Source organism: Humulus lupulus, chromosome X, assembly GCF_963169125.1.
Source record: "Humulus lupulus chromosome X, drHumLupu1.1, whole genome shotgun sequence".
In the NCBI taxonomy this organism is placed as follows: Eukaryota; Viridiplantae; Streptophyta; class Magnoliopsida; order Rosales; family Cannabaceae; genus Humulus; species Humulus lupulus.
In genome coordinates this window covers 45566736-45591358 of record NC_084802.1, presented here as the reverse complement: position 1 = coordinate 45591358, position 24623 = coordinate 45566736, and the positions used below count along the sequence as shown (strand labels likewise).

At 36.6% G+C, this 24623-nt stretch overlaps 2 long non-coding RNA genes across 3 annotated transcripts; both read right to left on the bottom strand.

Moving 5' to 3' along the window:
• Window positions 1–14747: 14747 nt before the first annotated feature.
• Window positions 14748–16078, bottom strand: LOC133804095 (uncharacterized). 2 transcript variants are annotated; one of them, XR_009878304.1, is made up of 3 exons: window positions 15978–16078; window positions 15149–15833; window positions 14748–15046 (listed from the first exon to the last, which is right to left on the bottom strand). It is a non-coding gene; the product is annotated as an uncharacterized LOC133804095 (long non-coding RNA). The 2 variants fall into 2 exon arrangements; XR_009878303.1 differs by having other exon boundaries at window positions 15676–15833.
• Window positions 16079–16729: 651 nt separating this feature from the next.
• Window positions 16730–22734, bottom strand: LOC133804150 (uncharacterized). Its single transcript, XR_009878327.1, has 3 exons — window positions 22340–22734; window positions 19557–19644; window positions 16730–16997 (listed from the first exon to the last, which is right to left on the bottom strand). It is a non-coding gene; the product is annotated as an uncharacterized LOC133804150 (long non-coding RNA).
• Window positions 22735–24623: the final 1889 nt, after the last annotated feature.

The following is a 24623-nucleotide window of genomic DNA, read 5'->3' as shown; positions in this document are numbered from 1 at the left end:
AAAAGTTAAGCCTAATCCCTTTTATAGCCCACCAAATATTACATTTAAAATTTGAAATTCAAGGAAAAAAATTTCGCATGGCCGCGGCCAGTGATTCTTGGTGGCCACAGCCACGGGATGTTTCTGGGCCAGATTCGCACGGAGGCCGCGGCCAGGAGATTGTGGTGGCTGCGACCATTACTCCCTGACTCCAAGGCCGCGACCAGTACATGTTGGTGGTCGCGGCCACAGGCCATTTTCTGCTCGCGTGCTTTTTCTTCATAATCTTCAACTTTAAGCTCGAACCTCGGGTTTAGGGACTTCTAAAACACTTCAAACTCGTTCCAAATTTCATCTTCTCGAGTCCTATCATTGCACATTCATTCCTAACCACAAAAATGTATCAAATTCATAAATAATACCTTATAAAATATGTTATGGCTTAAAAATCAAAGACTCATAAAACAAAGCTAAGAACACCAAAAAACGCTTGAAAGGAACATTATCTAAGTGTGAAAGGATAAAAAATATAATATCCAAAATACCCTTATCATGGGGCAATCCACCACTATGAAGGTGCAGTATTTGAACGAGCTCCGAACCTCATTCCTCAACGTGACAAGGAGTTGAAGTTTGCCCATCGGGAGCAATGAATCCTCATTGAAATCGTAGATCTGCGTTGGACACAAGGCTAGGTCCGCCTCTGTTAGGCCAGTCACCATGAAGGCCAGCTTAAACAATACATTGACGGAACTCGCATTGTCCACCAATACTTGGGAAACTCTTTTGTTGGCGATTTGGGCGTCAATGACCAAGGATTCGTGATGCGAGAAATGGACATTCCGAGCATATTCCTCCATGAACATTATGGGCAAATTCATCAGCTTTGGGCGCTGGGCCGGAGTCTGGAACAACACGCACACCGCACCGTCATGATCGATTTCACTAAGGTACCTCTTCTGGTCATTCTGGGATGGTCCTCACAGGTGTGGGCCTCCTGATATGGTGACTACATGGCCATCTACTCGATGAGGTGTGGTTCCGGGGGGATATGGCATCTCGGGCCCAGGAGCCATAGGACCTCCAAGTGATTTCACTATTGGGGCCCCTTAAGGGGCTTGTGCTCCCAATTCTGGAGAGTACCCTCCCTGAGGTGTTCGATACGGTACTTGCGCTCCCTGGGCCAAAGGTTGTCCAGGAGCCATGGGTAGTCCTGAAACTCCAATTGGCATCCTGACCCATTGGTGGAGGTACCCCAGCTTGATCAAGTTCTCGATCTCATCTTTCAGATGGTGATATTCTTCAGTTATGTGGCCTAAGTCCTTGTGATAGGCACACCTTTTGCTCGCGTCCCTCAGGTTCTTTCCCCCTTTAAACATGGGGCTTGGTTTCTGGTAATGGACTATGTTTCCCATTGCAAGGTAGATGTTCTCCTAAGTATCCACCAAGTTTGTATACTCTGTGTATTGGGGCTCATATCCCCTTTCTCCCTTCTTTGTGGGCTCAAACCAGTTATGACTTTTGCCAGATCTCTTTCCACGAGAAGGTTATATGCTCGCCTCAACCGCTTCGGTCTGTATGGTTGGGCACCTCCGGGAGCGGCATTGTATCCAGAGAAAGGGGTTGAAGGAACTGGAGCATATCCCAATGAAGTGGGCCCATAAACAGTCGTGGTCATGAATGGCATCCCGAGGGTTCCAGCGGGTCCGGACACTGCTGGAGGCGTCGGATAGAGATTTTTCGGGTACAGTGCTCCGTTCCCGGGAAGGGTCTATGCTGTTGGTTGGCATGCCGACTACCATCCAAAGTCTTGGATTCGAGCCTCTTCCTAGTTCATGAAGCCTTGTACCCTCCTTATAAATTCTTCAAGAGTGGCCGCTGATAACTCTATATTTTAGAGTTATTAATTGAGCTTTTGAACTTAAAAATTTAAGTAAAATAGAGTGTTTGTGTTATTATTGTGTGGTTTTAGTCATTTTGTCTTTTAATTTTGTTTGTGTATTCTATTTTAATTAATGATAACTCTTGTGGAAAATAATGAGATTATATTCTAAAAATGTGGTATCTATTTTGAAGGAAAAAAGAAAGGGTGCTTGGAAAGCTTAGTGAAACATGTGCAAGGAAATCATCTTGGAGCTGAAATTCTGGCATTTTGTTGCAACATCAGTCAACTTTGCTGCAGCAAAGTGTGGGCAGTCAGCAACATAAAGTCTGTACACTTGGCATGTACTTAGATGAGGTGGAAAGGAGCTGCAAAATTCTGAAAAGGAAAAGGATGTGGTCCCCACGTGTAGAAGAAAAAGAAAGGGTTTATACCCAATTTTGGAGCCCTAGAGAGTAAAAAAATTTATCATCTTCAACCTTGGAGCAGCCACCATTTTGGAGAGAGAGCTGCCATTGTAGAGAGAAAAAACACCCAGAAAAATGAAGAAAAAGAAAAAGAAAAAAATATTTTATTTGAGTGTTAGTTTGAGGTTTGGTATTTTCCTCTAGTAATTTTATTTAGAGATTTGGCAAAAATCAAGAGGAAGAAGAAGAGGATTTTGGGGGAAAAGCTTGGAGTCTTGTGACAAACTCCATATGGGTTTTTCTTTTTATCTTTCTCTAATTTAGAATTTTGTATTTTTGTACATCTATTTATGAGTTCATTTCTATTTTGCTAGTATTATTTTCTTGACTTGAAATTGTGATTTGGTACTTTGTTGCATGAATGTTTTGGTGGATGAGTTTTGTTCATTCAAGTGTGTATATTGCCTAATGCTTACTTTTGTTTGATCACCAATTGTGGGTTGATGAATTAATATTAATTCTGGAAAGGTTAATGTTAATGGACACAAACTTGAATGATGCAAGTTCTTAATTTCTTAGATTTGGATTTGTGATTGTATAGGGATATATTATCACCTTGCATGACTTAGAGGAATTGTACTTATATTGGTGTTCTTGAAATTAATTGGGCATAGGAATATGTTAATTAATTAAAGAACCAAACCATAAACACTTTGGAAAAAGGATTATGAAATTTGAATTCCTAGTCAACTTTGCTCAGTTGCTATAGCATTCCTCTGCAACATTGTTACCATAATTGCATTTTTAGGACAATTTAATAATTCTAGCTTGTTCCTTCTCTTAGTTTTTGTTTGTTAATTTTATTTGTTTTTCATTAATTTAGTTTTATCTTGTTGTTTTACTTTTATTTGAAACCAATTTGTGAGTAATTAATTTTGTGAATTAATTTCCAATTTTCAATCCCTGTGGAGACGATACTTGACTTATCACTTTATTACTTGTTTGACGACTGTGTATACTTGCACACACTATTAATTTCGCAACAAGTTTTTGGCGACGTTGCCGGGATTGAATTTAGTGAAATTTTTGTTTGTTAAAATCAATTGCTTGTCAATTTGGTTTCTTATTTTTCATTTGTTTATTTTTATTTTTCCTAGTTCCTATTTACGCCTGTTTGTTTAGCTCTTTTGCGAGGTACTTGAGATGTCTCATAGGCAAGTACTCATTAACTTTGTTCAACATGACTTGGAGCCTTTACATAGAGCATGGCGGAGATACAAAAATTTGTTCATGAGGTTCCCTTACCATAGTCTCTCTAGAGAGTGTGTACTTGAAGTCTTTCTCAATGGGTTGCATGCCACCACAAGAGAATGGGTAGAAAGAGGAGATGGTACCACCAATTTCTACCAATTATCCATTGATGAAGCCTATTGGATGTTGGAAGATATGGTGGAATATGATGAGTGGTATTGTTTGCTTTCTCCAATAACCAACCAAGTTTTGGAGAACAATTTTAGCCATATGGAGCCTACTTTTAAAGATTGAACTCAAGAATTATGGGAGGAAACATTGGAGGATTTTCAAGATTTTATCATAGAAGAGGAACCTCCCCAAGTTGATCAATCAAGTTCGTTTGAGGCATTGATGAGGGAGTTTATGGCTAAAAATGATGCCTTGATTCAAAGCCAAGATGCATCCTTGAAGAAGTTGGAGAATCAAATTGGGTTATTGGCCAAAGAGTTGCTTAGTGATATGGAAAATGCAAGGGGAAAAGAGAAAAGTGAGGAGGTCATTTTGAGAAGTGGTGAAGAGTTAGAGAAATTTGGGGAAAATTTGAAGCAACACAAGGAGCCCACTTCAATCCAAAGTAGCGAAGAAAAAGGAGAGAAAATAGTGAAGTCAAGCTTGTCAAGTTCTATCTCTTCCCAAGATGCTGAGAAAATGTTTGAGCAAAACAGTGTTGAAAAGTTAGATGTCCACCCACCACCACCCCTTATGCAACACTTTCAAGAGCAACAAGTCCTTGATTCTCAACTTTGGAAGCCATTAGTCATGGAAGCATACACATATGAAGATCCTTTTTGGCCACCAACTCCTTCGCCATCAATAGCATCGTATCTTGGTATCTACCACACTCAATCATCGAAAGCAAGTCGAGTTGAGCACATGAGTCTGTCAATTTCACATCTCGCCAAGCTTGAGGGCATTCATAATGAAGAACCATATGTGAGGGCATATGCCGCTCTCTATGGGCGAAAACCGCTCTTTGATGAGCACTTTTCCATAAAGTCAAGCCGATGACTATAAATCAAACACTTCTTGGAAAATGGAATCAAAAAGGGGCTGCGAAGTTTGGGTGATGTTGTAGCAATTTTTTAGAAGAAAAAAAAGTTATATTCTGGGGCATTTTTGTTGTAGCAAAGTTCGTACAATGTTACAACATCAGTTTTGAGCTTGCTCTCTGACTTGCTGTTGCTGCAGCAAAGTTCTATGATGTTACAACATCAATTCTGGGCTTGCTCTCTGACTTGCTGTTGCTGCAGCAAAGTTCTATGATGTTACAACATCAATTCTGGGCTTGCTCTCTGACTTGCTGTTGCTGCAGCAAAGTTCTATGATGTTACAACATCAGTTTTGAGCTTGCTCTCTGACTTGGTTTTGCTGCAGCAAAGTTCTATGATGTTACAACATCAATTCTGGGCTTGCTCTCTGACTTGCTGTTGCTGCAGCAAAGTTCTATGATGTTACAACATCAATTCTGGGCTTGCTCTCTGACTTGCTGTTGCTACAGCAAAGTTCCATGATGTTGCAACATCAAAAATTCAGGTTGCTCTCTGACTTGCTATTGCTGCAGCAAAGTTCCATGATGTTGCAACATCAAAATTCAGCATGCTCTCTGACTTGACTGTTGCTACAACAAAGTTCCATGATGTTGCAACATCAGCATTAAAACAAAACACATTTTTGGTCTTGCTCTCTGACTTGACTTTGCTGCAGCAAAGTTCTATGATGTTGCAGCAAAGTTGTTAAAAGACACATAGAGTAAAAATTTGACCCAATCCATTTTTGAAACCCTAAACCCATCATCTTCATCATCACCATTTCTCTGTAAAGACCCAGCCGCCCCTAGCCCCCACGAACCCCCCAAGACCTCGCCCCACGCGTTCTTCATCGACCCAAACCAACCCAGCCATGGGATTTCACGACCCCACCCCATCTGTGTGAATCCTAGATCCAAGACATCTTGGTGTGATGTGGTCATTGTTCTACTTTGGCTGCCCATGGTGTTCGAGAATTTGCAGGAAATGGCAGCCAAGGCACCAAAAGCTCACCAACTCCTCTACTCCATTACTCCACAATGAACCATCGCTTCTAAAATTGACCCTATCTCTTCGGATGATAATCCCAAAGGATAGGCGAGGGGATTTTTCTCATCACAACACATTTTCATTTAATTCCTATGTTGTTCTTGCTATTTCTTTTGTTCTGTGGTTGTAGCTTTGTTGATTTAGTGTCTTGTTAATATCATTGTCTTATTTTAGGTTGTGCCTATTGTTGTTTTAGTTGTGTTGTTGTAGTTGTTTTGAGGTTGTGCTTTCTTTAGTTGGTGCTTAACTTGGGGTTCGATGATGACCAATCTAAAAAAAAAATAAACAACAATCACAATTGCATTCATGTCACATTCCATCCCCTTGCCTCTTGTTTTGTGTTCTAAGCTAATAGTACTCAACTTTTAATGGAGTCTTAAAAATCTTGATGATAGTGTGGATCCCAATTTTGTGTGCATAGCTTGACCAATAATTTCTTGAACCCATAAAGTAGCTAGATTTTTGGGAGAGCTTAAGTTTCTAGAATTGCTTAGTGGTTCCCTTGAGGCGAAATCCTAGACAACACCAAACGAAGGACATGATTTAGGCCATCTTTGGACCGTTTGAGCCTTTCTAGCCAACCATTATATACTCTTTTATCCTTAGTCACCCCATTGAGCTTATTAGATTCCCTTTCTTTCTTCACCACATGCTTGCCTAGCTATATACATATTCATTCACCATACCCTTTGAGCACCTTGATTTTTCTTGGATATATGTTGAGTGTTGCATCATGAGGGAGGGTGAGAGGAGTGTGCCTTTGTGAATGATATTTTGGTGCGTGCTATATTGTTTTCCTTTCTTGTTTTCAACATTGGGGACAATGTTGATTCTTAAGTTTGGGGGGAGTGTGGATCTCGTTTTAAGTTTGGGGGGAGTGGATCTCATGATGTGTCCTTGCCATTATTTTATTTACATTTAGATATATACTTATATATATATATAAGTGTATTTGTAAAGAAAAGTGTGCACCCCTAGAATTGAAAAAAAAAATCAAAGAGTTGCAAATTATATGCATATAGTTAAAGGCAAGTTTGGGGGTGTAGCATCTTAAAATATATATATATATAGCATTATGTCTTATTTCCTTTCTTTCTTTCTTTGTTACTGTCTATGTTAGCAATAAAGAATAATGGCAAGAGTGACTTTGATTTTTGGGGGGTAATCTCTTGGGGAAGTGATTGTGAGCTCTTACTTGGTCTTAGGAAAATTAAGGTGTTTTTAAAGTGAATTGAGCCTAAAATGACTTATTTTAACCACCTACACCTAAGGCTTACACTACAAGCTTGTTAAAAACCTTTTGATCCTTGGTTAGTGTTTGTCTACATTAGTGGAGAGGGAATCATTAAGTCAACTTATGGAGACAATAATTAGGCTTTAGGATCAAGGTCTAATTTACTTTAGGGAGAATTGAGAATGTTTGGGAAGAGCTTTGTATACACTTTAGGGATAAACACTTGATTCTTGGTTTGATAACATCATTAATATTTGAGGAATTTGGTTGAAAACACTTACAAGAGGAATTATATTATCATTTCATCATCATCATCATCTTCAATAAAAGTTTGAGAGCATTTTCCTTGTTAGGCCAAATACTAAGTAAGCATCTCCTCTTTGTAGTAGTGTCTTTTCTTTTGTTTCTTTATTGTGTTGTCTTGTAGTTAGTTGGTTTTTCTTGTATTTCTTCTTTTAGAGTCATCACTCGGGACGAGCAATGGTTTAAGTTTGGGGGTGTGATAACTCTATATTTTAGAGTTATTAATTGAGCTTTTGAACTTAAAAATTTAAGTGAAATAGAGTGTTTGTGTTATTATTGTGTGGTTTTAGTCATTTTGTCTTTTAATTTTGTTTGTGTATTCTATTTTAATTAATGATAACTCTTGTGGAAAATAATGGGATTATATTCTAAAAATGTGGTATCTATTTTGAAGGCAAAAGGAAAGGGTGCTTGGAAAGCTTAGTGAAACATGTGCAAGGAAATCATCTTGGAGCTGAAATTCTGGCATTTTGTTGCAACATCAGTCAACTTTGCTGCAGCAAAGTGTGGGTAGTGAGCAACATAAAGTCTGTACACTTGGCATGTACTTAGATGAGGTGGAAAGGAGCTGCAAAATTCTGAAAAGGAAAAGGATGTGGTCCCCACGTGTAGAAGAAAAAGAAAGGGTTTATACCCAATTTTGGAGCCCTAGAGAGTAAAATTTTTTATCTTCTTCAACCTTGGAGCATCCACCATTTTGGAGAGAGAGCAGCCATTGTAGAGAGAGAAAACACCCAGAAAAATGAAGAAAAAGAAAAAGAAAAAAATATTTTATTTGAGTGTTAGTTTGAGGTTTGGTATTTTCCTCTAGTAATTTTATTTAGAGATTTGGCAAAAATCAAGAGGAAGAAGAAGAGGATTTTGGGGGAAAAGCTTGGAGTCTTGTGACAAACTCCATATGGGTTTTTCTTTTTATCTTTCTCTAATTTAGAATTTTGTATTTTTGCACATCTATTTATGAGTTCATTTCTATTTTGCTAGTATTATTTTCTTGACTTGAAATTGTGATTTGGTACTTTGTTGCATGAATGTTTTGGTGGATGAGTTTTGTTCATTCAAGTGTGTATATTGCCTAATGCTTACTTTTGTTTGATCACCAATTGTGGGTTGATGAATTAATATTAATTCTGGAAAGGTTAATGTTAATGGACACAAACTTGAATGATGCAAGTTCTTAATTTCTTAGATTTGGATTTGTGATTGTATAGGGATATATTATCACCTTGCATGACTTAGAGGAATTTTACTTATATTGGTGTTCTTGAAATTAATTGGGCATAGGAATATGTTAATTAATTAAAGAACCAAACCATAAACACTTTGGAAAAAGGATTATGAAATTTGAATTCCTAGTCAACTTTGCCCAGTTGCTATAGCATTCCTCTGCAACATTGTTACCATAATTTCATTTTTAGGACAATTTAATAATTCTAGCTTGTTTCTTCTCTTAGTTTTTGTTTGTTAATTTTATTTGTTTTTCATTAATTTAGTTTTATCTTGTTGTTTTACTTTTATTTGAAACCATATTGTGAGTAATTAATTTTGTGAATTAATTTCTAATTTTCAATCCCTGTGGAGACGATACTTGACTTATCACTTTATTACTTGTTTGAGGACTATGTATACTTGCACACACTATTAATTTCGCAACAGCCGCCTTACTTCATTGTATGTCATCCCAGAGAAGGGATCCAGCTCTGATTCTGGACTGGAGGGCTACTAGGCGATGTCCATCATCCACCTTAGTGTTTGAAGCTTCTTTCGTGAAGCATTGGATGTAGGCCCAAAGGGTTTCAGCGAGATTTTGCTTAATGTTGGTCAGTGCACTGACCTCCATGTCCGATTTTTGGGCGGCCACAAATTTTTTACGAAAAGCTGACTGCAATCCGAACCAAGACTAGACTGACCTTGTCTTGAGCCTTTTCCACCACTCTTCGGCAGGTTTGGCCAAAGTGATCAAGAAGCATAGGCGCTTGCCATTGTCGCAGACATGAGCTACAGTCATCAGGCGATTGTAGTGGGATAGATGGTCTCTAGGATCAGTGCTTCTGGTATAGGCGGGTATGTCCGGCATCTTGAGCCCTTTGGGTAACACGACATGCAGGATATGCTTGGCGCATGGTTCCATTTCTTCGTCTTTAGAATCAGAACCTCCGCCTTCTTGTTTCTGGACCAAGCGGTCCGTGACCTTTCTGAGAGTTGCCAGATGTTCCATGAACTGTCTGGCCATTCCGTCATCAAGGGGAACTCTTTCGTTCCTCCTGTCATTGAGGTTATTTCTCAAGTCACCTCCTCGAGGGTGAATCTTTTCTTTTTGGGCCTGTGCCTTCTGAGAATTGAGGTCGTCTCGGAAATCCACGCGGTGTTGTCTCAAACTGACTGCTTCTGGCTTCTCCCCGCGTCTACGTCCTTCGTGATCCTTGTTAACAGAGGCACTGGGATAAAATCGCCTTCCCGAATCGCCCTGTCTGTGGATGTTCCGGAGCTTAGTACCCTGCGTGCATTTCCCCTGCGGATTTTTCGGATGATTCCATACTGGGACAGGATTCATCCATTATTTCCTAGGGAAATGCCCTGGGGCTGCCCTAGTTTTTGGAGCAAGAAAAGCTTTCTTGTGGGGGTTTGCTTTTTCGATGGGATCGACCACTTTTGCTTCCCTTTTTCTTGAGTTGGGTTCAATGGACCAGCTACGGGATGATGGGATCATCTAGGAGGGGGAATAGGGGTTGTAGTGTTGTTGGGCACACCAGTCCCTATGGGTGGGACAAGCAGTTGTGTTCCTGAGGGAGGAACGCCTGTAAGTCCCTTAGCAGCAATAAAAGCTTGAAGATCCAGGAGGGACTCTTGCATCTGGCGGGTGGTCTCTTGCTGTTACACCATCCTTGCTTCTTGGTCAAGGACTTGTTGCCTTAGACGGACCATTTCTGGATCCTCCTGTTCATCGTATTCGCCCCCTTCTCTGAAGTTTTGGGAGTCGTCAAACAGAAGCCCATGCAAAGGCACATCCTCTTGTTGGTCTTGAGGAAGTTGTTGGCTTTGCAATGGTTCTCCATTGTCTTGTTGCTTCTGGTGATCGGGATCAAACACGGTATCTCTGGTGTTCACCATCTTCGTAGATGACAAAGATTGATTCAAGCTTTCTTCAGGCTCTCAACGAAAGCACCAAAATGTTTACCGAGTTTTTCAGAAACTATAAATATATTGAAAAATAAGAGCAAGAAAGAAAGGATAAGAAATGAAAAGGATCACAGTTTTTACGTGGTTGGGGCGTTAATGAGCCTTAGTCCACGAGTCACTAGTATTATGCTTTAGAGAGTTTAACAATGGCGGTTTTCTGAAAGTTCAACAACATTTTGCTTAAAAGAGAAAAATCAGGATCCCCGCCATAGTGCACAAATGACCCTATTTATAGGCAGTAATGTGACTTGGGCCGAACTAATCCAGGCCCTATAAGGATATTATTATAAGTGCTCACTAACAAAGCCATAATACAAGAATGTAACATGATTAGAGGTTGTTAATCTAGGCCCATTGGGCCGGTTTAGGTGTGGTAGAGCCTTATAGCTGCCCTTTGTACGTCGGCACGAAATGATCCGCGTGGGCTACCAAGGGGATCCTGCGGACACGATCTGTCAGAGTAGTGGCAGTACCATTTCCTAGGAACATTTTACGTTCTGTGCGTACCCCATTTTACAGGTTAGTCAAGGAGACCGACTGTCGGATTTATCGGGGACACATCAGTTGTGGGACAGACTAGGCTTGTTCTACCCTAATCTGTGGTCCATTCTGCCATAGTGGCAAGGCCATTATTAAGATGTGGCATCCATCTACTCGGCATGAGTCGTACATTATTTAGAAAGTGTATTGTGTGGAAAAAATCTATGTGAATCAGTTGTGGTTATAGAGTATGCAATACATGTTAATGTTATCTCATTATTTGTATGATTGTTTGGGTTTTCTTGTTGAACCTCAGCTCACGGGTGCCTTGTGGTGCAGGTAAGATCAAAGGAAAGATGGACCAGCCATGAGTTGGAGAGTTGTAGGGGGGCGGTGTGTACATAATCAACCTGCTCAGCTGCCATGGTCGAGATATTTTGGGGAACAAGAGTCTTTAGTTGAAAATTTTGCCACTTAGGTCGGCTACGTCTACAATTTGTGATAAACTTATATTTTATTTAGAAACTTTTGGGATCCCTTGTAATTATTCGAAACTTTTAATGAAAAGTTCAACTTTTTGATAAAAATCTTTTAATACCAAACTGTCGTTTAACCTAATCACTCTTTTAAGTTCAAATGACTCGCTGAACAAGTTAAGCACTATTTTTAACACACGGTGTAGTTATAGCTTGATATAAGAGCTTCCAAGGTTTATTAGTTCCTGAAGATTGGTTGGGCATGTACACTCGTAGCTCAAGATAATTTTGACTCACGGCGTTACAACTTGGTATAACTAATGATATGTGTAACACCCTCCTAATCAAGGACCGTTACACTGTGTACTTAAAATTGTGTCAGACCTGCTAATCAGGTCATTTGGTTTAAATCATATAACTAAGATTGGTGACAAGGGTTAGGGTTAAAAAATTTGGTCAAAGAACCATTGACTTTTATTCCAAAAGTTTTATATAACGTGGGATCCCAAAATATTACAACTCAACTGTTAAAAAGGATAAATAAATATCAAAAGTTACATCAGCCGGCCTTAACGGCAAAATAGGGCTATAACCCTAGTTCCTCTGAGGTAACCCCGGCCGTGATGGTCGAGCAGCCGCATATGTACTCGCCGCCACTGAAGCTCTCCAACTCATGGTTGGTCAAGCTTTCCCTTTCCCTTACCTGCACCACAAAGCACCTGTGAGCCAAGGCTCAGCAAGAAAACTGAACATGCAACAATAGAAAATATAACTTTAAAATAACCATTCAATAGAAATCAATAACATTAATTCATAGCCAATATCATTTAAGTTCAATCACATGTTCATTGGATCAACCTGGGGTCGCTGCCCTATTTAGTTGGCTTTTAAGCCACTTCCCGAGCCTATGCCCTAGCTACATGACCATAGAGTCACCTGGGGCCTCACCCTTAGCTCTATCTCACTAGCCATAGAGCTAGCCCAACCCTCGTAGTTCACCATCTACGTTAGAGTCGATCAACGTAATAGTACGTTGTTGGTTTAGGGCAATGCCTCTCGACCAGCGCACAGCGCGCTATTGTCGTCCTTGACTCATAAGTCAAGCCCTGATCCAGGATTACATATCTTACTTATAAGAAACAGATGTGGATAGGTACATCCCGACAAATTAAGCACATATTCAAGCTAATAATATAATCCCATAGAATAACCATTTTCATAATACTAACATATTCATATAACGGGGCCACATGCCCTAATCATAGAATTCATGTAACGAATATAAGCACTTAAGCATTTATCGACAAGCATTTAGAACAATAGTCTAACATAAAAAACCCTAGGGCCCAAGCCCTAATCATATTTATATACAACAGACGGGCCAAGCCCTAATCACATACACGTTCTGGGTGCAGTTTTCTTACCTTAGGTCCAAGCAAGCGCAAACAAGAATGACCCTCGAGCACGATCCTGGTTTTGAGCCCCTAGTGATACCCTAAGTCTCAACCATAAAATAGGATTCCATTAATATCGAGTGATCAAAGGCTTCCGAACCAAGTCCTAGCCTCCAGGGCCTCGGGTTCCACCAAACTGGGTAGTGGAAACAATCCCCAGCCCCTAAGGTTGAGTTTCCGTGCTCAAAATCTTCTTGGGGTCCAAAAACCCCCTAAGGGTCGTGGCCCCATACTCTTGTGCTGTGGCCCGCCTCAACCAGAGGCTTAGCCTCCCTAAGACACTAGACAAGCGTCACAGCCTAGCCTAAGAGGTGTCGCGACGCACCCTCGCGATAGAGCCCTCCCTGGCTTCCATCTGCTCTAGAGGGCCGCGACACACCAAGAATAGAGCCGCGACCCGACCCCTTTTGAACCCAGATACCTCCATTTTCAACAGCTAAATCCCATCCAATTTAACCCAAAATCATCCCAATAACATAATTTAACCAGCACAACAACTCTAATATGTTCCCAACAACAAAACCCAGCAAAACTTAGTATTAAAATCTCACCAAAACTCCAATTCAATCTTTAAACTTCAAAGGCTTAAGAACACTAAAACCCAGCCAAGAAACACATAATTTAAATGCTAGAAATCATAATTTAAATCTTATCTCTGATAAAGATTAAATCCCCCAATTTGCTATTGAGGTAATTCCCAAATCCTTAGCTTCAATTCAAGTGATCCTAGCCCAAAATCCCCGTGGTTTTCAATGAAGAAATCAAAGAAAGCTTGAATAAGGAGAGAGAGAAAGGGAGGGGGTCGGTTTAGGAAGCTTCCAAGTGTTTTTATATTTTCATCTTTAGTTTTCTAACTTAAGTCACTTAAGTTAATCCCAAGGCTCGGGGTACCAAAAATGTCCCTGAGAGCAAAATGGTAAATTTCCCCAATATTCCCTCCTAAACACTCTAACTCCAAATATATCTCCAAATATTTATTTTCATAACTCGATAACCAATTATATATCTAACACCCAAAATACCCCTTGACTTGCCTTGAGTCGGGTATTGGGTCCCGTTGTGACTTTCCCGCTAACTTACTCCCTAGGATCGCCTCATGCCGAGTAACCCAAATAAACCCACCTAATAATGTGGTCTCTCACATATAACACATATTTTCACATAAATATACAATTATGCCTGCAACGTGCCAAATTACCGAAGTCACCCTTCTAATAAGAAGCGGGCCCACATGCATATTTAATACCCCTAAATATGCGCATTTAATCGTATTATCACATAATCCACATATTTATAATTAATATAGCAATTAAACACGTAATATCATATATTCACATCCCAACTCCCTAATCAAGGCCCTAAGCCTTATTAGGTAATTTTGGGATGTTACAATATGATTATGTGTTTAATTGTTTAAATGAAATATATATGCCTTATCTGCATGCATGGATAGGGAGCATGAGCTATACTGATAGGGCATGGCCCTTGACTGCTAGGTGAATATGAGAATGTATGCTTGTAGTATTGCTGATGCATGTGAGATGTCAAATAGCATCACTACAAGAAAAAATGCTTTTAATAACACCGAAAATGTGTTATCAAAACATACGATAACACTTTCTGATGTGTTAAGACCGACTATGTTATCGTAGTTCAGGATACTTTACATAACACTTTATCAATGTTATACAGATGTGTTATTGTATTGTCAACGATAACACAATTTATGTGTTATTTTAATATATAGATAAGTGTTGAATTATGTTATTTATAGTCGATTATATAACACTTTTTTTGTGTTATACTACACTTTAGTATAACATTTTTTTTGTGTTATACTACACTTTAGTATAACACATTTTTTGTGTTATACTATACTTTACTATAACACATTTTTTGTGTTATATTAGCTTAGAGAAACATAATCTTTTTTTACTTACACAAAACTAGGAAAACAAATATGAAAGTTGAAGCCAAATAAGGTAACATAAATAGATTTTTATTAATTACTCAAATGTAATTACAATATTTAGTCTACTAGTCTAGACTTAAGAAATCATATTACAACATAATTTATGCCCAATTCAGATTCTTTTATCACTAAATACAAAACAAGAAATGTATACAAAAATTAGTGAAATACATTCTTCCATTCTTTGCATCAATATCTCGATGGCTTTGCAGTTTCTTTGAAAGTGTTATGCTTCAAAAACAGGTCAGTCAATGCCACCCTCGAGTTTTTAACCTCTCTATCTAATTCACTTGGTGTCCTTTGCCTGCAAGATCCTAGAAAATGGAGTAGGATCCACCAAAAACTGAGATAAGTCTACAGATCAGTGCTTGAAGTATCATACAAAAATAAAACTGTAAAACCCACATAGCTCTTACCATTTTTTGAAAGTTTTTTCAAGACTACAGTATGTATTCCATCTTTTAGATACCGCAAATTGTCAACAGCAGCAACTAAATTACTAGTAACTAAACTATACTAAATTTCTATGACTAGAATGATAGTAAATGTAGAAGCAAATATTACGTCTTTATGTTAATAAAACAGATCTAATGATCCACAACACAAAAACCAATTATTATCTTAAAAAATAAAAACCAATTGTTATCCACAACTTAAAATACAACAAAAAAAATTTAGTCTCATAAGAAAAATCATTCACTGCCCAAAATAGAGGCAGAGATTAGCTAACTTGTGTATATTTCAAAGCATCTATTCAAACCAATGACGTCACAAGCCATATGGAATAAACACCACAAGGCAAAACCAGAAAACTAAAAATAACTAGGAAGCAGCCAATATGGAATAAACACCACAAGGCAAAACCAGAAAACTGCATGATCTCAAATAAAGATGCATAAACATGATAGGCGATCCTAACAGACGAACAAGAAAAGAAGCTCACCATCTCAAAGCCATCTTAATAGGTGTTGTGAGACAAGACGTAAACACATCTGCAGGAAATTCAACACTTTGTGGAAGAGTCTCATGTGCTTCACAAGCTCCAAGTAGAATGCAATCCCTTGTGGATCCAGAGGAGCTAGAAGCAACCCAATCATGAAGCTGCCAAACCATCAAATCAAGTCACTATATTTACAAATATATTTATATATAAATATCTGAATTACAGATAATGAATTCATGTCACGTAGCACCTTAATTATCAATACATATATCAATTCATTATATGTTTTGAGTTAGCTTTACCTCAATAAAAGCATTCACAATATTCCCCTAGTCGCAGAGCAATCAAAAACATATATGGAGGGTGTCTTCAACCAAGAATCAAGGTCACTGATTGGCAAAGGGATATATGCTGTATGCATACTGTATGATATTGTATCTTAATGGTGAGCTTCATAAGAATCAACTATATGTTCAATATAATTTGACTAGCAAGTTTGAACTCAATTACCTGCACTATATGCCTTTGAGACAGTAAGTATTCCAACCAAGCGATGCTACAGAAACTTGAAAATGAAGCCAATACTTTGGAGCATGTTTTGGTGATTGTCCCAAGTAAGCTTGTGCATAGAACTTTCTCAAGTTCTTTGTAACATTGTCTAAACTTAAATACTATGCCTTAATTCTAGTGTTCTTTTGACCTGAGTCAGTAAAAAATGCATCTAACTCGGTGTCAATAACAAAGGTTCACAAGAAACAAAAAATGAGACATGACAAGCAAATTTCTTAAGCTAAAAAGTACAGGGAATCCATGATTTTCTGTTTACATGAAGAAAAAAAAAACACTAAAACACATGTATTTCTACTCCAAACAATATAATCCAATTTTCAACTTCTTGCTACAACTTAGTAACTCTCCATTAAATATTCAAAACTAAAACACCAAAATCAGAGCATACTTTTCCAATAATATTATGTAATGACCCACTACTCTAGACTTTTAGACCATTAATGAAACTATGCATACAAATCCTTAATAAAGCTTACATTTGCGAAAATACCATAAATATATTAGAAACTTGTAAAGACAAAAGTTACTTTCATAAAATAAGTAGAATATGGGTACCCATTGTCTTTAAAACAAAACATAACTTAAAGTAAAAAAGAGTTACATAGAAAGTGCTGAAAATACATGTAAAACCATAAAAAAGTAAAACAAGACTACATCCTCGAGAAATCGAACTCTCGACTCCTTGCCTCCATTCACCATCGATACACATTCTCTAAGCGTCCACGAATCTTACCGCCTCTAAAGCTATTTTCCTGCACATAAAACAAAAATGAATGAGCCTAATGCCCAGCAAGGAAAATCTAACACATAGTCATAAACATAAAATTTCATAATAAACATAAAGACATATCATAACACTTATGACATACACTTATTATAATGGTCATTATTACTTGGGGTCTCATAGACTAAACAAGTCATATGCCCATGGGATTAATGGGGTCCTACTAACTTAGTAGGTCATATGCCCATAACCCATTTGGGGTCTTGTTAGTCATATGGGTCATATGCCCAAGCCTACAAACATACACATATACATATCATAACACATTTGATAACATAAAACATAAGATAACATAAACATATAACATATTGATTCTAGCCTATTTTCCTTACCAAAGTTACCGGGATATGTGGACAGCGTTGGGACTTTGGAACACTCCTAATAACCATTATGAGAAAAAGCGAGTCTAATGAAGAAAAAGAGATGAAAAGGAATGGGAAGACTAAACCATTGAAAAACATGCTTACCAAAACTTATGTGTTCAAGAACTTAGATTTCCTAACCAAAATAAGAATGAGGTTAGGAGACTGAGTAGAAGGCTATGAGAAAGAAAATAACATAAAACAAATGAACTAGAATTTTGGTTTACCTCAAAGACTTGTAAGACCAATCTACACCACAACCGAAATACTATAGAACCTTACTTCCCAAAGTGTTTGATAAGCTTATGATGTTTAAGCTTATGATTTCCCCAAACCAGGTGTTTACACTCTCACACTCACTTAGCACTTGCAGCCTCTGAACTTAGAGCAAAAGATGAATAATGGCTGGGTACTAGGTCTTATTTATAGAGTTTAGGAATGAAAGGATCTTGATTTTACTTGAATAAAAATAATAGCTTTTTAGGTGAAAATAATTTGAATAATCGTTCAGCAGAGGCTGAAGACTCGTTCATAAAGATGATGGACTTATCAAGAGTTTGAATGGCTGAAAGGAAAAGAATTCAAAAACTTTTGAAAATACACTGAAGGAGGCGATATATCGCCCCTGTAGGCGATATATCGCCCCTGTAGGCGATATATCGCCTGGGCTAGTATGCCCGAGGCTGTCGTACATCGTCTCGTGTTTTCCGTATCTACGTGCTGCGATATATCGCCCCCTATAGCTGCGATATATCGGCACACGCTGATTAATTAAACACGAAATTACACATTTTTAGCTAAGTTTGAATGGAGTAAACAACCTTGACTAAGCCCTCAACATATTCAAAGCTGCTGACTGACCCTATAGCATTCAAACTTTACTCCTTATTAAATTTAATCCTCAAAATATTTAATCCTTAATCACCCATTCATAACATGTGCTTAAAATCCTATTGGTCCTCATCTAAACCTTATAGTATAATAAATATTATTCTTAATATCAGTCATATAATCAAACCTTAGGTTAACATTAATATTCTTAAACTATAGGTTAAACTTAGAAAATCTATAAGTACTACTATGAGTGTCCAAATAATTCCCGGTCTGAACCAAAAATCCACAGTTACAAAGATAATACTATACATACTATAATACTACTAAATAATTAGCTAAGTAAAGTTCTTGGACTCTACATATTAACTCTCCATTAAATATTCAAAACTAAAATACTACTTTCTAGTTACCAAATAGCAACCAAAATTGACTTTTCCTACCCTCTTCATGTTTCTTTTCCACTTCTCATTGATAAGTTCTAATAAGACAAATCTATAATTCCTCCCTTTTTCTCTCTACCTGATCAATAATCATGTTCTTCTTTTACTGAACCTTGGAAGACATTTCTTATGCAGCCTAGGATTTGATTTTGAAACTAAAAGACAAACAATCATTCATTTATAAGCTATTTTGGTTGTACAAATTTTAAATTTAATTTCCCTTAAAACCAAATAGATTATTAGATAGATATGCATGAACCTCAGATGAGATGAACCTCATAAGTTGAAAATGAAATTGCTATACAGAAACATTACCATCACCAGTAAACTCAAAAGAGAGTACATGATCACCCAAAGACTATGTTTAGTAAAAGGGTTGGAAAAAGACAAGCTTCAGGTCCACAAAAGCACTACTCCTCAAACAAGCCATAACTTGCTAACACTGTCATAGACCCATTACAATTTTCTAGGCCAAATTTACTGTCCATATTAATGCTAGTCATAAGAATATCAAATTAAAATAGCATAGAAAGTAAGTTTTTAGGAACTACCAATGCAAAAACTTCTACAGATTCCTTAATTGATTACAAAATAACTACAACTCTTCTCTCCAATTGAAGAAAAGTATACCTCTCTTTCTCTATATATATATGTATATATTTATACAAGAAAGCCTCTTCGAGACAAAATAGTAGGAATTACTGTGTCATTAAACATAGAGGAAGTATATAAGTGGTATGCACTTGTGGGGCATTGACCATTAGTTAAAGAGTAACATAGACCACAGTTACCTTACACTACCTTGAACCTCAATACAAACAAACATTCCAAAATCTAACCCGGAACTTTTTCAAAGAAGCAAAAGACGAGATATAGGGCAAGAAAACCTACCTCTGGAACCAAGGCAGAGGAGACCGACGGCAGATTAGCAGCGGTGTGCAGCTTCAACAGTAGTTCGGGTGCCTTGGGTTCAATATCACTGTAATGTTAAAAAGATAAGAAATTCGGGTAAGAAGAAATAACACTTATATTTTATCCTCACAATTCCATCATGCCCATGTATTATATTATAAAAAGGGGTTATTGGTGTAGTGTTATAAGAAGTAGAAGCATGTATTTATACCAAAAGCCAACAAAAAGAAGACATGGACTTTGTAGTCTTTTGTTTCATAACTCCTAGACCATTAACAATAACATCGTTATCACTATTATCACTAACATTATTTTTTTTTCACCAACAATTGTTTTCAAGACTTCAAGACCATTAATAAACTAGTCAAAAATCATCAAAAAAAAAAAAAGCAAGAACGATAATTAAGTCACTAAATTTGTAACTAAAATCTTACTGAATGCTAATAACAAAATAGCAGCAACATGATACTTTATTGAACTAGAATCATATGGCACAACACAATCAAACAAAATAAAAGAAAATGGAAAGAACATACATATGCTTCAACAGTTATATATATATGCATAAGGACCTACTACAAGATAAAAGATAACAAATATTAAATAAAGATTATAATGGAGATAAGACTCCTCAATTAAAGAAAAGGGAGGCAAGACTCCTCAAATAAAGATAGGAGACAACACTCCTCAAATAAAGCATGGATGCAATTATTACATAAATTTAAATGTAATTATTTTTCATTCTTTTAGCCCAGGCCATTCATTTTAACATGCAACAATTGAAAGGGAAAAAAAAGCTATATAAAAGAAATTATTTATAAGTTACAATATCTTGTATGATGCAGGGCAAACCAAAATTTCAAAGAGAAATGGTGGCTTGTAACAAATCAATATTTTTATCCAACACCTTAACAAACTATCATATGTTGAATGCCCTTTCTGGAATTGAATTTATTTTCTTGTCAAAGCAAACATGCATTGCTACCACCTTTATTCTCTTTTTTCTTTTTTCTTTACGTAAGCTTTGCCCAACTAACTTGCATGATGAATTTATATAATAATGCACCCTTTTATCTCATTACATAAAAAAGATTTATAACTCTTACACAAGGAGAGACCAAGTTGGGAATAAATGCTCCATAATCATAATAAATGCAAGTTGACATGCGACCTTATTTCAAAGAAATTGAAGAAAAAATACGGTCAAGCATACATATATATTAAAAAAATATTACCATGTAATTATGAAATCTAAGCAAGCCTCAAATTTTAAGTGATAATCAATCCATTTTGGAAAAAATTTAAGTGCTCAAGGAATACATTGTTGTAGCTAAACCCTTACTATCAAATTATGAGTCATTTATAGCCAATGATTAAGTCTTGAAAAGGAATTGATCACGAAAGACTACTGTACTAGTAAATCCTTAACAATTCAAACTTAGAATTGTTTAGAAGACCAAGCTTTTCTATTACTTGTAACATGCATGAGAACTAGATTTGCTAAGTGTCCCATTAAAATGTACTAACAAAACACATAAAATATGAAATCACTATACGATGAAAGACAACATAATGAAAAAAAAACTTAATATAGTCTAACAAACAATATCAATTTAAAGTTTAATTATTGGTCTTTGATGTGCAATGTATAAAGTGAATTTATTAAGGCATAATGATTTTATATATTTATCTATAGTCTAAATTTAGTAATTAGATAATTTTATATTCTTGTTGCTTATGCTCTAATCGAGTCCCAACAAACAATAAAGTCTCAACAAGTCACTTTTCTCAAGAAAGATAAACTAAAATTAAATCATACTGCAAAACAGAAGAAAAACTGGGATTAAAAAAAAATCTCATGCCAGAGCCAGAGTTTAGCATGGCTCTACTTAACTGACACACACAATAAAAATGCTCTTAATCTACTTAGCAAACCTTAATGAAATGTTTGACTCTTTTTTTATAAGAAAAAAAAAAGGCAAAAGAACCATATATGTACCATTTCGCTTCCAACTTTAACTATTATATGATTCATCTTCACTTAAATAAGTCATGTATTATTGGTATACTAAAGGCTAAAACAAGCTTCAAAGTTCACAAAACAGAAAGTTCAATAGGAAAAGGCATAGTCATGAGTACAACTTCTAACTTCCTATTTTCTATTGATTTTTAACATTTAGGCAATACACATATGAATAATATATATATGTATGTATGTATATATATATATATATATATATATAAACATTAATGGCACAATTGAAAGCATACATTGAAGAGACACAATTCATGCACCATTCCAGTTAATCTTGTTATTATTATAGGAGGTTTTCCGTATGAGCAACTGAAAGCGTATAACTCAAATGCATTAGTCTCAAAATGCAAAATCAATACTAACTGAGAGACTATGCTTACTTGGACAAAGAAGAGTTTATATATATATATATATATAGAATACAAAACCCAGAAAAACAGAGAGATTAAACTCTTGCCTAAATAAAGCTTATAAACATATCTATTAGAATATTATTAATTATAAAGCCATTTTTTTGTCATTCTATTAGGCATTTTTTCAAACATCTTGAGTGCATAAGAAATAAAAAACTGAGCAAAATATGTAAAGTGAAACCAAATGAATCTTCTCACTATTCTTATTTAGCCAAAGGACACAACCAACTCAGTACATTCCAAGCACGTAGAAGAGAAGTTAGAAGAGTAAATAATTATCTATAGAAGTAGAGTTAAGAGAGAAATAATAATACCTGCATGTATGTATTGGGGCCTAGATTCTCAAAGCTTCTTTAGAATCCAACAAACAACCCAAACACAATATTAGTTTCCAAATTATTATTTTCAAAATATGGTCTCCAATGTCATTATTTCATCCAATATGGTGTGTTTTCAATATATACATTTTAACTTTAATTTCTACAGGTCATTAAAGACTATATATTCATAAAGAAATATTATTTTTATATCATATGGATGACCTCCAATCACTAGCTCCAAAAATTTGGATTTCAACTTCAATTTACAACCTGCACAAATGCTATATATATCGTTTAAATCTATATATCATAAGAAGAATTAAGAGATATAGGTAACTTGTGGCTTTAATTATTATAAATAAGTCTTTGGAATAATTTGAAAGGAATAATTTTTTTACCCTGTATTCTCCAAAGGCTGTCGATGATGCATATGATGAGTCAGCTAAGCTTATATCTCTAGAACAATATCTGCAATTAAGAAAATGATTTGATCAACTTATTAAATTAGGCCTATAATAAGAATATATAGCATATAGAAATAATCTTGGCAATGTAATATATATATAAATATATTTATATGTTATATGTAATTATATTAAAGCATAAAAATAGCTATATAGTATAATGTTGTAAAAGCTTAATTACATTCGGAATCAGTTTTGACCCATTTGCTTCCATTGACTGCTTTCTGTTCATCGGTTAAGTCATCCTGATCATTGGAGCTGTGCATGTGTCTATTCTCAATGTACTTTTTCATAGACAATGAAGGACTACTTGAACCTTGGGGATATATCTTTTTGTGAAGTATTGCTCTAAGTATCTGTAACGAGTGAAATAGAGATATTTTGATATGAATGTGAAGGAAATCACAATAAAACCCCAAGACAGAACGAAAATAACAAGGCATGAAAGAAATTATAGGACAAAATAAAACACCCAAACCCACCTTTGTAACCCAGCTCATGCATTTTATAGGCTCTATCTCTTCCTCATCCTTCACACTTGCCTCATGCGTGTCATACCCAGCTCAAGACTGCCTCAGAGGACCTAATTGCTTACTTTGGCCTTCATGAGTTTCAGAACCTCCAATAAAAATCTAGAAATCAAAATGAATAAATATGAGATAAATAAGTAGAATAAATACATTAAGTAATTGGACAACCATGGGAGAAGAGAGATCCAGTTGGTGGTTGGAGATGATGAAGAAAGAATGTCTCTGACTCCCTCCATTGAGCATTTCCTTCACAAACTCTACGATTCCATCAACTTGAACCCGCTCGTTCACAGACTCAACAAGCTCTTTCAATGATCTTTGGTATAAGTTCTCTCCTTCAATGATGATAATCCCATAATCTATAGACCTTCTGGATCTTCAAAATAAATAAAAAAAAAAGAGAAAGAACCAAACAGAGGTGAGAAGGAAATAGAGAAAAATAAAAACTCTAAAATAAAATGGGTTCACCCACAACTTCACGTCATCGATGAGAATGAAAGAGACTCTACGATGGTGGTGGCCAAGAGGCTCCCTTTAGTCGTCGAGAGACAGACCACAACTATTTTCCGTTTGGTTGCCAAGAAAACAAAACGAAAGGGGGGAGAAAGAGAGAGAGAAAAACGTAACAGTATGCATACAACTCCATTTCACATTTATAAACTGACTCAAAACATGAAACAAAATCTCATTTAGCTCAAATGAGTTGTTAATTCTACAATTCTCACACACACAATCACCAAATAATTCTCTTCAATTTTCTCGGCAACCAAACAGGAAAAGAATTGAAAGTTCAAACTGTAGAAAAAACAATGAAATAAAAGGCATACCTGTACGAATTCCAACAAAACAAACGAAGCACCGGAACATGAAAAGCCGCGAAATGCAATCTCAACGAGGTAAGAAAGAAGAGAGGAGGTGAATTACAGAGGTGATGAAACGCAAAAACCCTAAAAGGCAGAGCAAAACTGAAAGCTGTGGTGAAAGAAGAACAATCCAAATGCACACAATAATAATAAAGTGATGGAAAGAAGACCAATACGGTGTCGTCGTTCGCCTCTGGTGCCGTGTGAGGGCTTGGGCCCGCGTGGTCGAAGCTTCGACGGGTCTGGTGGGAGAAAGAGATCCGAGAGGGAGGAGAGAGAATGATGAGGAAAAAGGAGAAAGAATTGAAGGGAATGAATTGGGTCTCTCGGTTTCAGGTCTCACAGATGAAAAAAAAAAAAGCTAAGTGTGGCGGGATGAAAAAAAAAAGCTAAGTGTGGCGGGATGGTGGAATTATTACGG